This window comes from Leptonychotes weddellii, chromosome 2 (assembly GCF_054177405.1).
Source record: "Leptonychotes weddellii isolate Sample4059 chromosome 2, ASM5417740v2, whole genome shotgun sequence".
Taxonomy (NCBI): Eukaryota; Metazoa; Chordata; class Mammalia; order Carnivora; family Phocidae; genus Leptonychotes; species Leptonychotes weddellii.
This window is the reverse complement of record NC_138370.1, coordinates 122628486-122643699: the sequence shown is the minus strand read 5'-3', so window position 1 is coordinate 122643699 and position 15214 is coordinate 122628486. Positions and strand designations below refer to the sequence as shown.

The 15214-nt window shown below is 41.0% G+C and overlaps 1 long non-coding RNA gene across 1 annotated transcript in view; it reads left to right on the top strand.

The window, feature by feature from the left end:
• The window catches only part of LOC115943219 (uncharacterized), an 11335-nt gene extending 3336 nt beyond the window's left edge, over positions 1-7999 (top strand). The window contains exons 3-4 of the long non-coding RNA XR_004077826.2: positions 1941-3809; positions 7209-7999. This is a non-coding gene — a long non-coding RNA (uncharacterized LOC115943219). The remainder of the gene's footprint in view (positions 1-1940; positions 3810-7208) is intronic.
• The last annotated feature ends 7215 nt before the right edge of the window (positions 8000-15214 follow it).

Here is a 15214-nt window from a genome sequence, read left to right as displayed (position 1 = left end):
CTGGGTGGCTTAGTCAGTTAAGCATCTGCCTTTGGCTCAGGTCACAATCCCAGGGTCCTGGGATCGAGCCCTGTGTGCTGGGCTCCCTGCTCAGTGGGGCACCTGCTTCTCCCTCTCCTTCTGCTGCTCCCCCTGCTTGTCCTCTCTCTCTCTCAAATAAATAAATAAATAAATAAATAAATAAATAAATAAATAAATAAAAATCTTTAAAAATAAGAAAGACACTAAAGAAAAAAAAAGACATCAATGAATAACATGACCAAAAAAAAAAAAAAAACCAATATCAAATCTTTAGGCTGGAGGAGACGAAGCTCTCAGCAAGAACAGTCAAGAAGTTATTGAGATGATCCAGAAAAAGTTTGCAAAAGGTCTGAGTTGAGCAGTATCAAAGAAAGGGAGATGAACAGATGGACTGAAGAGATAGCTAGTAGGTAAATTCAACAGAATTTGGAGCCAGAGGAGCTGAGGGGGGCAGAGAGGGGAGATGAACAAGCTTGGCTTCTCTCATGCATTTAGCCTGAGTCACTGGATGGATGTTTGTTATCATCTACATGGATAGAAAATACAGAAGAGTTGGTTTTGGGAATGGGAAAGATGATAAATTCCGTTCAGTGCATATAAAGGTTGAGGTGCCTATGGGCCATAAAAACAGGAATATCCAGAAAGCGAGATAAGGTTTGAAGCTCCAAGAATGTATGAGATTAGCATATGTAATGACTATTGAAGCCCTAGGCAATGACAAAGTTGCTTAGAGAGATGTACAGGCAGTGGGAAGGGAAGGACGTGGAGGGTGAATCTTCAGAGAAAGAGGAAAAGAACCGTGTTAGGGAGACTTGGAAGGATCTGCTGGAGGGGAAGAGGAACACCACTGAGTGGGTGTCACAGAAGCAGAAGAAGGAAAAGCTTTCTAGAAATGATGCCAAGTTTGATAAGAAGTGAAATAGGACTGCAGCCTGTTAGGCCACTGGAGTCTGGTCTGGAAGAGTTTCCAGAAGCATGGTGGGGACAGAAGTCAGGTTTCAGAGGGGTGTAGAGTGTGTGGGGTGAAAGTGGGGTGAGAGACTTGGCCATGAAAGGCAGGAGAGAAATCTAGATAAGGAGAATATCAGATCATGTAATCTAAGGTTGTTTGTTTTTTGGTAGTTGTTTCAAGAGGTATGATCACGTGTGTGTGCTGAGGGAAAACTGCCAGGAAAAGATAAGTTGAAGACCTAAAGGAGAGAGTACATAACTGATAAATTAAGAGGTGAGGGTGGGGCTAGAGTCCAAAATTCAGGCAGAGAGATCCCTGGGAACAGGACAGGGGAGAGCCACTTTTCCTACCGAGAACAGAAAGAAAATAAAAAGCTATTACATTAACTGGAGGACTAAGAGATGGGGAAGAAAAGTTTGAGGAAGTCTTGGTGGGGTTGAAAAGTAGGTACAATGGGAGTAAGTGAATATGAGAGCTAGAAGGTGGGCTAGTGTAAGCAGAACATCAAATATTCTTAAGTCTTGGGGCTGAAGGTTTCCAAAGTGGAGTCATGTTGAGGATAAGATTCAGAGTGTGACCATGTGGATGAAGCACAGTGGAAGTGAGAGCATTGTAACATCAGGGAACCATGAGGGGCTACCGAGTGAGATACTGAAGTCATCTAGGATAGAGAGGACACCAAGATCATCATTGTAAATGCCCAGTATTGTGGTGTGAGTAACACAGATGGCATTTTGCCAGGAGTACTCACTCTGCTTCTCATCAACAGATACACTCAGCAGTGTGGTATAGTGACTTAGATATGTGTGCCACATTCCAGATCACTCTCCTTTATCTGATCCTCAGAACAAGTATGGGGAGTGTGTAGGATAGAGACCATTACCTTGCAGAAAGTAGCTCTCCTTGCTATTCATATGATTGCATTTCTTGTAAGATGTTTTCTGATGTGCTTATTGTTTGCCTTCAGTCCAAACCTCTACTGGGGATGTAGAATGGCATCTGAATCCAGGAATGTGGAGCTTCCCAGTGTCAATCATCCAGGTGGGTAGGGAGATTCCCCGGGTGAAGCCAGAGTTAAGTGAACCTTACAAAGGCATGAGAGTGAACCAGGGTGCCCTGCCACCCTCCCTCTTTCTCTCCCTGTCTCTCTAGCTCTTCCTCTTCCTCCTTTCTGTCATTCTCTCTCTCTCTCTCTCTCTCTCACTACAAATCTGGGTACTCCCCTGGGCACTCTGAAGTAGCAAGGGGAAGGCATTTTCATGTTAAAGTTGAGGATTCTAGGGCACCTGGATGGCTCAATCGGTTAAGCGTCTGCCTTCAGCTCAGGTCATGATCCCAGGGTCCTGGGATGGAGTCCCGCATCGGGCTCCCTGCTCGGCAGAGAGCCTGCTTCTCCCTCTCTGTCTGCCTCTCTGCCTACTTGTGCTCTCTCCCTTGATCTCTCTGTCAAATAAATAAATAAAATCTTTAAAAAAAAAAAAAGTTGAGGACTCTAGCTTACAAGTCAGATGATCTAATGATAGAGGGCTGTCTGCATTTATTTGCCTTCTCCTGTCCTGAGCCTGCCTTTATTTATTTATTTGTTTGTTTGTTTGTTCATCAGTATTTATTGAGGTCCTACCATGCGTATGCATTTTTCTGAGGCTGGGAGCACAGTGGTAAACCAAACAGACAAAATCTCTGCTTTCAGGAAACTTATATTCCAGTAGGGAAGAGACAGACAATAAACATGAAAGTGAACAAGAATATATCACTAGTGGCAAGTGATCAGATACTAAGCCAATGAATATGATGGACACTGACCAGGGAGCTATTCTAGCAAGGATGGACAGAGAAGGCCTCTCTCAGAAGATGACAATAGGCAGAGACCTCAGTGATAAGGAGAAGACAACCATGTGAAGATGGAGAATAGGGGAGCAGGTGGGGGAGGCATTCCAGATAGAGGGAATAGCTAATGTTACATCAGAAATGAGTGTGGTGTGTTTCAGGAGCAGAAAGGCTCCAGGGCTAAGCTGGAGCAGAGAGAGAAAGAGAGAGAGAGAGAGAGAGAGAAGTGTGAAGGGAGAAGAAGTCCAGTGAGCAGGGTCTGGATCTTATAAGGCTTGGTGGGGTTTGGGTTTTAATCTAAGTGTGATGGGAAGCCATTGGAGGTTTATAATCAAGAGAGTAATGGGTTATTTCTGTATTAAACAGCTCATATGGCTACTGTGTGGAGAGTAGATTAAAGGGGATGCTAAAGTAGAAGCAGAAAACCCACTTGGGAGACCACTGTAGTGGGCCAGGTAAGAGACAGTGGTAGCTTACAATCACAAGTATCAGGGGTAGAGAAGGTTTGAGATTTGGAAAACATTCTGGAGGTAGAACCTAGAGAATGTGCCAGTGGGTTGACTGAAATGTACCAAGATTGTGACTACTGAGGTAAGACCTAGTTTGGGGGCAGGAAGTCTGGAGCTCAGGGTGAATTCAGAACTGGAGATAAAAATTTGGGCATTGAGATGGTATTTTAAAGCTAATGGATGTGATGAGTTTATCTATAGAGGAGTTCTAGAAAGAGAAACAAAGAGTTCCCTGACCAGCCCCGACATTAGGGGTCTAGCCTTAAATAGTATGTTACTTAATATTAGAACCTGTCTCAGTCATACTATGGCAAAGAGAAAACTGTAAAATCCATGTTTTGTCCCCCTCCAGCCTCCTGCTGGTTTGGCCGCAGCAGACATAAGTGTGACAGACACAGGAGTAAGGTTAATTTCAGAGTCTGGACTCAGGTCCAGCTATCCCTGCCCAAGTGGAAAATCTCCTCCCATGGCCAACTTTAGAAGTAATGGATTTGAATTTAGTAAAGGAGTCAGCAGATTTTCCAAGTACATCCTGATTTTACATGTGGGAAAACCAAATCTCAGAATTTGGTTTGTGGAACTGATGCTCAAATCAAGTTGACTTCAAAGGTAGCATTTTGTACTAGTCATAATCTTTCCTCAACTCTATGGAGTATTTGACTCAGCTGACCATTTTCTCCCTTTGAAGTCTCTGTCTTGGCTTCATTACTCTTTTCTGGTTCTTCTCTTACCTCCCTGACCCCACTTTGAGTCTCCTTTGCTAGCTCTTCTTCCTGTTTTTTTTTCTTTTCACATTCTCTGCTCATTCACTGTGTCCCTACTTGAGTTACTTTGACTGTGTCCCCAGATTCACTTAACCACTTCTATTCTTATGATTTCCAAATCTATATGTGAAGCCCACTTGGAGAAAGCACAGACTTTCAATTGATTAGTCAAGTCTTGGCTCTGCCTCCAACTATGTCTTTAAACTTGGCCAATTTACAAACACTTCAGGCCTGAGTTTCTCCATTTGTACAGTGAGGAAATTGACTAGATGATTCTGAAGTTCCTCCCAGTGCTCACATTCAGATTCTAAACCTGCTGCTACTTTTAATGATCTTAATAGTAATAATGGCATTTATTGCCTATTCTTTGCCAGACACTGAGCCAAGTACTTTACAACACATTAATATATTTAATTTTCCTAACAAATTCCTCTGAGGTAGGAGCTATTTTTATGCTGATTTTATAGTTGAGGAAATGAAGATCCAGAAAATGTAATTTCCTACAAGTTTATAAGCAGTAAGTAGCAGAGCCAGGATTCAAACCCAGCCGATTTTAATCTGCAGTCGACATCATTTAGCCTCTAGTGTGTACTTCAAAGACCCTGCTTCCTGTATTGCTGTCCCACTGCTGCCTCGAGCACTTCTGCTCCTCTGAGACATGACTCCTTCTGCCCTGAAGCTGCTGTTCTTCCTCTCTTTACCTCCACTGGCGGTGTTCCTTCCTAAAGCAAAACAAAACCAAAACCAAAAATGAGCGCCTTGCTAGGAACTGCCCTTCCTTCAGTCACTGCTTTAGCTCATCCTCGTCTTCCTGCACAGGTCACCTCCCCCGGAGCCTTTCCTGATCATCTTGGATAGATCCATGTCCCACCTCCAGGCATCTCCAGGGATCTGTATTTGGGGAAGATTAAGTTTGAGATGCCCATTCGACATTAAAGTAGAGATGGCAAGTGGACATTTGAATATAGAATTCAGAGCTTAACTTTCAGAGGACCTACCACTCACTATTAGAAGTAACTTACATGTTTTTTTCATTTTTGTGTGGCCGTCTCACGCAGAACAAGGACTGCATCTTGTTCACCGTTAGCAAAGAGTTAGTTGTGCAGAGGACTCGGAAGAACACGGAGTATTAGTTTCCTGGGCTGCTGTGATGCATTATCACAACCTGGGTGGCTTAGAAGAGCAGAAATTGATTCCCTCACAGTTCTGGAGGCCAGACATTGGGAATCAAGGTGTTGGCAGAGTGGTACTCCTTCTGGAGTCTCTAGGAGAGCATCCTTCTCCTCGTCCAGCTCCTGGTTAACGATCCGCATTCCTTGGCTTCTTAGGCTTGTGGCCACATCACTCCAATCTCGGGCTCTGTCTTCACAGAGCCTTCTCTTCTTCTGTATGGTTTCTCTTCTTCTGTCTCTTACAAGGATATTTGTCATTAGATTTAGGCTCTGCTCAGATAATCCAGAAGGATCTGGTCATAACACCTTAATTTAATTACATCTGCAAACCTTCATCTTTTTACAAATAAGGTCACATCCACAGGTTGCGGGGATTTGGACATATCTTTTTGAGGCCCATCATTCAACCCACTACACAAGGGAACAGGAAGAAGTTCTGGAATGTCTGTCTCCATATCCACCCTTTCTCCCTTTATTTTAGCTATAACTTAAATTTCCTTCAAGATTCAGCTCAGTTGTTGCCCAGTCAAGGGAGCCATACTCCTAGGCCCAGAACATGCCCCTCCTAATATTCTGTTTTATTGTTCCTCTTCCCCAGTAGACCTCCCCCAGGCCATCGACCAAGACTTAGTCATCTCTCTGTCCCCAGCAAACACCATGGCACACCCAGGCTCTTTGTAAAAGCTGGTAGGTTGAATAAAAGACTGAACAAGAGATAGGTTGGCAAAAGACCAAGGAGGGTTTTGAGTATTAATTTAAGACATTTGGATTTTATCTTTTAGATCATGGATGTCCAATAGTTTTAAAGCTGAGAAGCAATAGGATGAACTTGTCTTTCAAATATATCCTCTCTTTGGGAGAAATCTCATCATCAAATATTGTTTTAATTATCACTTTGAAATGGGTCATTCCTTCCGAGCCTTCCTCCTGAGCTCTAGTCTCACATTGCCAGCATTTTGCTGTGTCTCTCCAGGCCCAAATTCAGTAGGTCCAGACTAGCCCTCATTACCCTTTCCTTCCCCCAAAGTCACTCTTCCTATATTATCAAGTTCACAGGCATCCAAACTAAACAACTTGAATTAACCCCAAATGCTTCCCTCACCCCCCGCTGCCAATTAGTCAGTAAGTCCTATCAACTCCATCTCCTGAAATTTATCTCAAATTCCTAGTCTTCTCTCTTCAACTCCAGTCCAATCCTCCTGCTCATCTTATAAGCCTAAAAACTAGATCCGATCATGCCATTCTTATGTTAAAACAATAACAAAAAAGCTCCAAAACAACTCTGCAATAGTTCTTCATTGCTTATAAGATCAAGGTCTTTAAGATCTACCTATAAAGATCTACCTTTCTTCCCTATTCATTCACTCAACACATGTGTGTTGAATGCCTACTGTGTATCTAGTACTGTGCTCACTGCATGTATACACTAGTGAGGGAAATGCCCCACACATATCTAGATGGGCATGGGTGTTCTTACTCGGACTATCTCATGTTGTAGGCAGTAAGGGCAGTACCCTAAGGGAAGATGCTACAGCTGGAAGGGCTTGATGGTGGCATCCTCACCTGTTTGCTTTCAGTTTATACTATAACTTTATTGGTATTTGTATGCTTTTTGAGTGGATTTACAGATTATATTATCTAGTTTTAAATTAATCTTCCCCAAGAGGGCAAATGATTTAAAAGAATTTAAAAGAATTCTCAAAAGAAACTACAAATTAAAGATAATACTAAATTTTAAGCCTAAGGAACTGGCTGAAAATTTGTTACACCTAGTATGAGCCTTAAGCAGCCTTAGATTAAAATAGTGGCCATCTAACCACATCTGACAAGAATTGGCCCCCAAATTTAAGATTATTGTAAAGAACATTTGAAATGGAGATTTATATTTTCTATTTTAAATGATGAGCTGCTCCTTAAGTGTGAAATCGGGGTTTGAAGTGTTAGTTGGTAATAGTGTTAAAAGCCATGTGACTATAATTTTTGTGTTTATAGAAGGATGGTTCACAAACATTCTGAAGTAGAGTATCATGCTTTTATTAGCTCTTACAAACTTTCCTAATATTTCTCTCCTGGAGAAAGTAAAGCCCCCAGCCAAGCAAAAATAGATTTCTCAGTTTCATATTGTTAGATATTCCAAAGTTAGAAAACAAATTCACGAGCTTTCAGTTCTCGCTGTTTCTAACTACTTAATGCTCACCGTGGTCATGATTAGCAATGTCTTTACAATTGCTTATTTTTTCTTTATAATTTATATTTATCTTTGTTTTTATAATGTACATTAGTACAGTAGCACTGCATATACTTTTATTTTTTTAAACTAATTTTACTTTATTCTTATATGAAGATAATACATGTTCATTATGGAAAGCTGCATATAGTTTTAAATAAATAAATTGCCCTGGGCTACATGTCATTCCCTAAACCTGTTCCATTTTTTCTATAGCTTTGTGCTTTTGTTACTCTTTTTTGTAGTCTGGCTTCTCTTCTCCATTTGGCAGCGTCCTAATGATTGTTCAAGACTTCTCCAACATCCAGAGGCACAAATAATCCCTTTCCTCTCTATTCCTTTAGAACTTACCTCTATTACGTACCTTTCGCCTTGGGTTATTCTTACCTTGTTAGCATCTTCCTAGTGGATTATGAGTCTCCAGAAAGGAAGTAATTATTCTTAGTCATTATTCGTCCCTAATGCCATACGGCTGCTATTAGTGGGTATTGCAAGTGTTAATTGAACTTAATCATCTCAAAACATTCATTATCTTAAATCTCACACAAATATGAAAGAGATAGAGAGAAACATATGAGATATAAAGAAACAAGAAACAGAAGGCTACAGATTTAAAGCAAGAGCCTTAATTCCCCAGCATTTTATAAGGATGATTCTCAAGGTATGGTCTGTAGGTCCTTCTGACAGACTGTGAATTTAACAAACGTCTGTCTTCATTAGTTACATGTGAAAGATGTGTAATTCCACAGATTTTTATTTTTGCAGGCAGCTAAGGGCTACTTAGTAATCTACTAAATGAGTCATTAAAATTTGATGTTTATAAACTACAATTGACACATATCTAAAGAGTGCTAAAGATTCTAATTTAGCTCTCTACGAAAAAGCCTGGCAGCCACAAAAATGCTTGGCAAATGCACATATGCAGATAGTTGGATTTCCCTCAGATTTCAAAAGGCCAATTTCTTATGCATCATCACGAGTATATTGAGGTAGCTGAGGTTCTGATTATAGTTCTTCTTGCTTATTAATTGTATATTGCCATTAGTTTAGTTTCATCATTATCAATTTGTTCTTGTGTGTACTCTGTGTGAACTTGGGCAAGTTATTTGATTTTTCTGAGCCTCAGTTTTCTATCTCAAAAAGAGGGGAGGTGGTAAGAGTCAGAGTACTTATCTTATTGGTTTGATGTGGGGAATCAATGAGTTGAGGCGTGTAGTGTTTTCGTAGGATGGTACCTGGCACCCGGCACGTAGTATATGATTATTAGTTAGGATTCTGTTCAGCTAAGAGTGACAGAAAACCAGTCACAGTAACTTATTAAGATAAAAGTTTCAGGGACACCTGGGCGGCACAGTCCGTTAAGGGTTTGCCTTCAGCTCAGGTCATGATCCCAGGGTCCTGGGATCGAGCCCGCATCAGGCTCCTTGCTCAGTGGGAAGCCTGCTTCTCCCTCTCCCTCTATCTATCTCTCTGTCTCTCATGAATAAAAAAAAAAAAAGATAAAAGTTTCTTTCTTTACCCATGACCACGGGCAGCCCAGAGTTGGTATGATAGTGTGCAATCATCATATACCCACATTCCTCCCATCTTGTGCCACCATTTCTCAAGTAGGATTTCCAAGTCACAGTCTAGATGGCTATTCCAGCACCATCCATCACATCTGCATTCCAGCTGGCGGGAAGGAAGAATTGACCCATGCCAGGCCAAATAAAATCTTTTCCCTGGTTTTTGGAAATTGGAGCTAGGGCAGCAAAGCAAATGAATATACAAACAAAAAGCAGAAACAAACCCCATAAATACAGAGAACAAACTGACGACTGCCAGAGAGGCGGGGGTGGGGGAATGGGTAAAATGGGTGAAGGAGAGTGGGAGATACAGGCCTCCAGTTATGGAATGAATAAGTCATGGGGATAAAAGGAATAGCATAAGTATTATAGCAGCGTTGTACGGTGACGGATGGCAGCTACACTTGCGGTAAGCATAGCGTAAATGTAGAGACTTGTCAAATCACTATGTCGTACACCTGACACTTATTACCATTGTTTATCAACTATACTTCAATTTTTTAAAAACAATGGAGCTGGAGGGAGAGTTTTAATTTCTTGATGGGTGAAGAGACAAAATCCAGTGCTCTTCACATACTACTGGTAGGAATGTAAAACGGTGCTGCTACTTTGGAAAACAGCCGGCAACTCTTCAAAAGGTTCAATATAGAGATACCATGTGACACAGCAACTCTAGTCCTACTCACATATCCAAGAGAAATGAAAACATGGTCACATAAAAACTTGTACCTGAATGTTCATAGCAACATTATTCGTGATGGCCAGAAGGCAGTGATAGCTCTGTGGTCCATCAGCTGATAAATGGATAAACAGAATGTGATCTATCCCAATGGGATGGAATATTAGTACTCAGTAAAAAGGAATGAAGTGCAGATTCATGCTACATGGATGAGCCTTGAAAATAGTATGCTGGTTGAAAGAAGCCAATCACAGAAGACCATTTGCTGTATGATTCCATTTATACAAAATGGGCAGTGTAGGCAAATCCATAGGGAGAGAAAGTAAGTTGCTGGTGGCTGGGGGAGGCGGGAATGATGAGTGACTGCCAATTGTATGGGGAAACTGAGTCCAATCACATAGCCGTGATGTAATCAATCATATCTATGCAATAATGAAGCCTTGTTGAAAACTCTAAAGAGGTTCAGAGAGCTTCCTGGTTGGTGAATATATCAGTGTACCGGGAGGGTGGCGCAAGCTTCCAGCCTTTCCCATTTCAGACCTGGTCTCATGTGTCTCTTCTGTTTGGCCGATCCTGAGTTGTATCCCTTATAATAAAACAGTAATTAAGGGGCGCCTGGGTGACTCAGATGGTTAAGCATCTGCCTTCGGCTCAGGTCATGATTCCAGGGTCCTGGGATCAAGCCCCACGTCGGGCTCCTGGCTTAGCGGGGAGCCTGCTTCTTCCTCTCCCTCTGCCTCCCCCCCTGCTCATGCTCTCTTTCTCTCTGTATCTCTGTGTCTCAAATGAATAAATAAAATCTAAAAAAAAAAAAAACCACACAAAAAACAGTATTTAAAAGTATAGTGCTTTCCGGAGTTCTTTGAGTTATTCCAGGGAATTTTGAAACCTCAAGGGGAGATCCTAGAAAGCCACAGATTTGTAGTCAAGGTGGTCTATCAAGTACAGGCAGCCCTCTGGACTTACAGCAGGTGTCTGCAGTGGGGGCAGTCTTGTGGGACTGAGCCCCTAACCTGTGGGGCCCACATGGTGTCAGATGTGAATGGAATTGTTAGGTGCCCATTTGGTGCTGGGGAATTGTTTGATTGCACTAGGGAAGGTGGCATTTACCAAGTGGGCCATGATCTAAAACATTTGAGAACACTACAGGGAAGTACTTAGTACAAAAGCACCAAACTTTGCATATAGATAGAAAGTAGTAATCGTGGGGCGCCTGGGTGGCTCAGTTGGTCAAGCAACTGCCTTCGGCTCAGGTCATGATCCTGGAGTCCCGGGATCGAGGCCCACATGGGGCTCCCTGCTCAGCGAGGAGCCTGCTTCTCCCTCTGACCCTCCCCCCTCTCATGTACTCTCTCTCATTCTCGCTCTCTCAAATAAATAAATAAATCTTTAAAAAAAAAAAAAAAAGAAAGTAGTAATCGTGCTACTTTGGGGCACTTCTTCAAGTGAGAGATAAAAGTATTGACATTTTTAGAGTTGAATTGTACTTTACAATACAAATGTTTACGAGGGGTACTTTTCAAAAGACACTTATTTTCTTATCAACTTTTTCAAAGATATAGAGGCCTGTTTACCCAAAATTATCTAGCGGCAGATGTGTCTGAAGGTGAAAGGATGAAATTGGAGCTCTCTTTTAGCGATATGAGTAAATACATTTCCATCAGGAGGAATTTCCCTGGATCTTGAAACAAAACAGCTACTGCTATTCAAATAAGTCTGAATGCAACACATATTTCTTTCAGTAGATATTTTATTCCATTGATTCTTTTGGGAAAGTGGATTATGTCCCTACTTGCTCTGCACCCTCCCTTCCTCTCTGGTCTCCTCCTTTTGTACCCTCCACTCCCAGATAGGGAGAAGGACATTCTTAGAAATTAATATAGATGATGGCAGAAAGGCTCCAGAATTTTAAAGGGACAAGAAACAGTTCATTATGAAAAAAATTGCATCACTCTGAGCTTCAAAGCAATTCATGTGGCATCATGTAAACGAAATATTTATAAAATGAATATAAATAATGAGAGGACTTTTAAAAATAGTCACTGCAAAAGCAGGACAGAAAATAGCTAGTCAATGTATGTGAACACAGGGCCTTTCTTATGAGGAATCATATCATTATCATATGTGTGACTGATCTTACTAAATCAGACTCTCCACATACGGCATTAATTCATAAGTAAAAATTTTAATGAGAGGTTTGTCTCCCCCCTGGACACAAGCAATGGTTTTCTTGTTATTTCACAATGAGAATATTTACTTCATTGAATTAGTTACTCAAATCATGATAAAAATGGTATAAGACTTTTTTTTCTCATTTTAAAAGATTGCAGTTACAGTCTTATGATGGGTCTTTAAAGGTTGCCTTTGTACTAGAGAAAACATCTTATGTTACTTTCCTAATATTTTAAAACTACAGAAGTCTCTGTTCATAGCACCTTGAGGAAATGGTGAACATGAATAAAATTATGTAGATAACTTTTAATTTGCTAACTGAATAACACTTTATTTAGTTCGTCCAAAGTGGTTCCCGGAGACTGTAACAAGTAAGTAGTTCATTTATTTTTAATTGCTAATTTAATTGCAGCTTCAATACTTTTATTCAGGAAATGACTTCATAGGAGAAAGTATTAGGCAACAAGAAGAGAAATAATCAAATATGTAATCATCTTTAAGATTCTTCCAGGCAGGGCTCATGATACTATTTACAAGAAATGAAGCCATTCTGTAATTTTAACTTTCAAGTGTAATGTGTATTATATTTGTAATAAAAATATATATGTATCTTTTTATTTTCTTAATGAGTTAAATATATTTACAAAAAGAGATGTGCAGTGTAGTGGAAGGAGCACTGTATGGAAATCGAAGGTGTTGGTTCTAGGTCCTACTCTGAAACTATCCAGCTCTATAATCTCAGACTTACAAGTTAATGTAGCCTTCCTGATTCCTGGGGAACAGACTCAAGAATCTTTAAGTACTTCCCGGCTCCAAATTTCTGTGATGAATTCCATAATCTTCAGGGTGTGCCTACAATACGCACATGCTGTAGGAGTAGTCCCGAGCATGGGATTGTAGTCACACTAAATGGATCTCCAGATCCGCCCCTTGCTTGCAGTGTAACCTTGGGCAGGTAACCTTTCTGAATTCCAGCTTATTAACTACAAAGCCAGGCTAATAATACTATAACTTTTTTTTTTTTTTTTACAACATGAGAGGGGAGAGGGTCAGAGGGAGAAGCAGGCTTCCTGCTGAGCTGGGAGCCCGACGTGGGACTCGATCCCAAGGACTCTGGGACCACAACCCGAGCCGAAGGCAGTCACCCAACCAACTGAGCCACCCAGGCGCCCTATAACAGACATTGTTGATGCCATGGCCCATTGCCCCTCAGCCCACTGCCACTGCACGGGACAGCTCCCTGGCTCTGTCCGCTGCCTACCCTCTGAGCCTGCCTCCATCTCCTTCACTGCCCCTGGGCTTTTTCTGGGGCACAGGGCCTTGCCCAGCCCAGAAGTACAGGGAGTTCATGTCCCCAGGTGCAAACCTCCACAAGTGAGAGAGTCTTCTTGACTCTCAGTGGGGCAATGTGGGACACATCAGCGAGTTCCTCAGTGTGTCTCCAACTAGATGGAGCCCCTGTTCCCCACAGTGGTAACCAGCTCATTAATCAACCCCGTATTGGCTTTTCTCACCTACGTGTCTCACTTTCCCCACCCTCTGCTTTGTGCTTCCTGGAATCACCTCCCAAATAATCTATTTGCACACAATTTCTAGTCTCAGGTCTTGCTTTTGGTAATCCCATTCCACAATTGCTGTGATGATTAGTTGAGAACACGTGTATAGCACTTACTAGATCCTATAGGAAGATCCTAACAAATAGTAATTATTATTATACCTGACAGTTGAAACAGAATTTCATGGTTCTAGGCAATGCTTAGATTGTGTTTCTACAGTTAAGCCAACATTGACATCCTGCTAAAGCATATTTACATAATTTTATGAGGTTATCTAAAATGCATAGAAAATGTTATAAGTGGTGAACCTTTAGGTATGATTAAAAATTTGATATAGAGGGAGTGCCTGGCTGGCTCAGTCAGTAGAGAATGTGACCCTTGATCTCAGGGTTGTGAGTTCAAGCCCCACATTGGGTGTAGAGCTTACTTAGAAAAAGGAGAAAAAATCTGGTATAGAAAAATAATATTTGGTAGGGATTTTTTGCCTTTTCTTTTCCCTTTCTCATATCTCCTTTCCATTATGTTTCTATGTTGAGGTCAAAGTTTTACTTCTCTATGAAATGTCGTAATTGAGTACTATTTCCTTGAAGAAATAACTAGAAGAGCATTAATAATATAAGAAATAGCCTGTGTATAAATATAAACCTTTTGACTCTATTCAGTGATTCCACAAGTGTTTAATCATGAAAAGGTCATTTATTTGACTTTATCTAACATGACAATTTTACCAAATGCTAGAAACTTTGTATTTCTTTCAGTACTAGGATTGAATTTCTTTAATTATTTCTTAGTCTGTATCTTTCCTAGACAAGTGTATTTAACAAGTATGCTGTTGTTTGCTGTCAATATGTCCCTATTCAATTTAAAATGCTTTCTTGGGGCACCTAGGTGGCTCAGTCAGTTAAGTGTCTGTCTTCAGCTCAGGTCATGGTCTTAGGGTCCTGGGATTGGGCCCCGAGTCGGGGTCGGGGGGACTGGGCCCCGAGTCGGGGTCGGGGGGGGGAATCCCTGCTTAGGAGATCTGTTTCTCCCTCTCCCTCTGCCCCTCCCCACCATTCGTGCTCTCTTTCTCTCAAATAAATAAAATCTTAATTAATTAATTAATTAAAATAAATGCATTCTTGGGGGGGGGTCTGGGTGGCTCACTTGGTTAAGTGTCCAACTCTTGATCACGGTTGAGGTCTTGATCTCAGGGTTGTGAGTTCAAGCCCCACAGTGGGCTCCATGCTGGCCATGGGGCCTACTTAAAACAAATAAAATAAAATGCATTCTTGTCTTATCTGGTAGTTACAAAAAAATGATGAAATGGAATAGAATGAATCTTGTAACAAGCAGCTGTAGGTATGTCAATACAACAAGTTCTTAATTACACATGCTAACTGAAAGGACTACTGTAGGACTTCTGGATTTATCTGAACAGGCTTAAATCCTCTGGGCTTTCTCCAACACCAGAGGGCATCCCTTGGGAGGAGCCAGGTATGTGCAAAGGGAATAATTTTTCTTCTATTTTTTAAAATTTATTTTTATTGAGATGTAATTGACATATAACATTGTGTACATTTAAGGTGTATAATGTGTTGATATGATGCATTTATATATTGCAATATGATTACCACCATAGCCTTATCTAACAGCTCTATTACATCACATAATTATCATTTCTTTTTTGTGGTGGAAACAATTAAGATGGAACTCTTAGCAACTTTGATGTTTATAATATAGTATTGTTGTATATAATTACTATGCTGTGCATTAGATCTCCAGGACCTA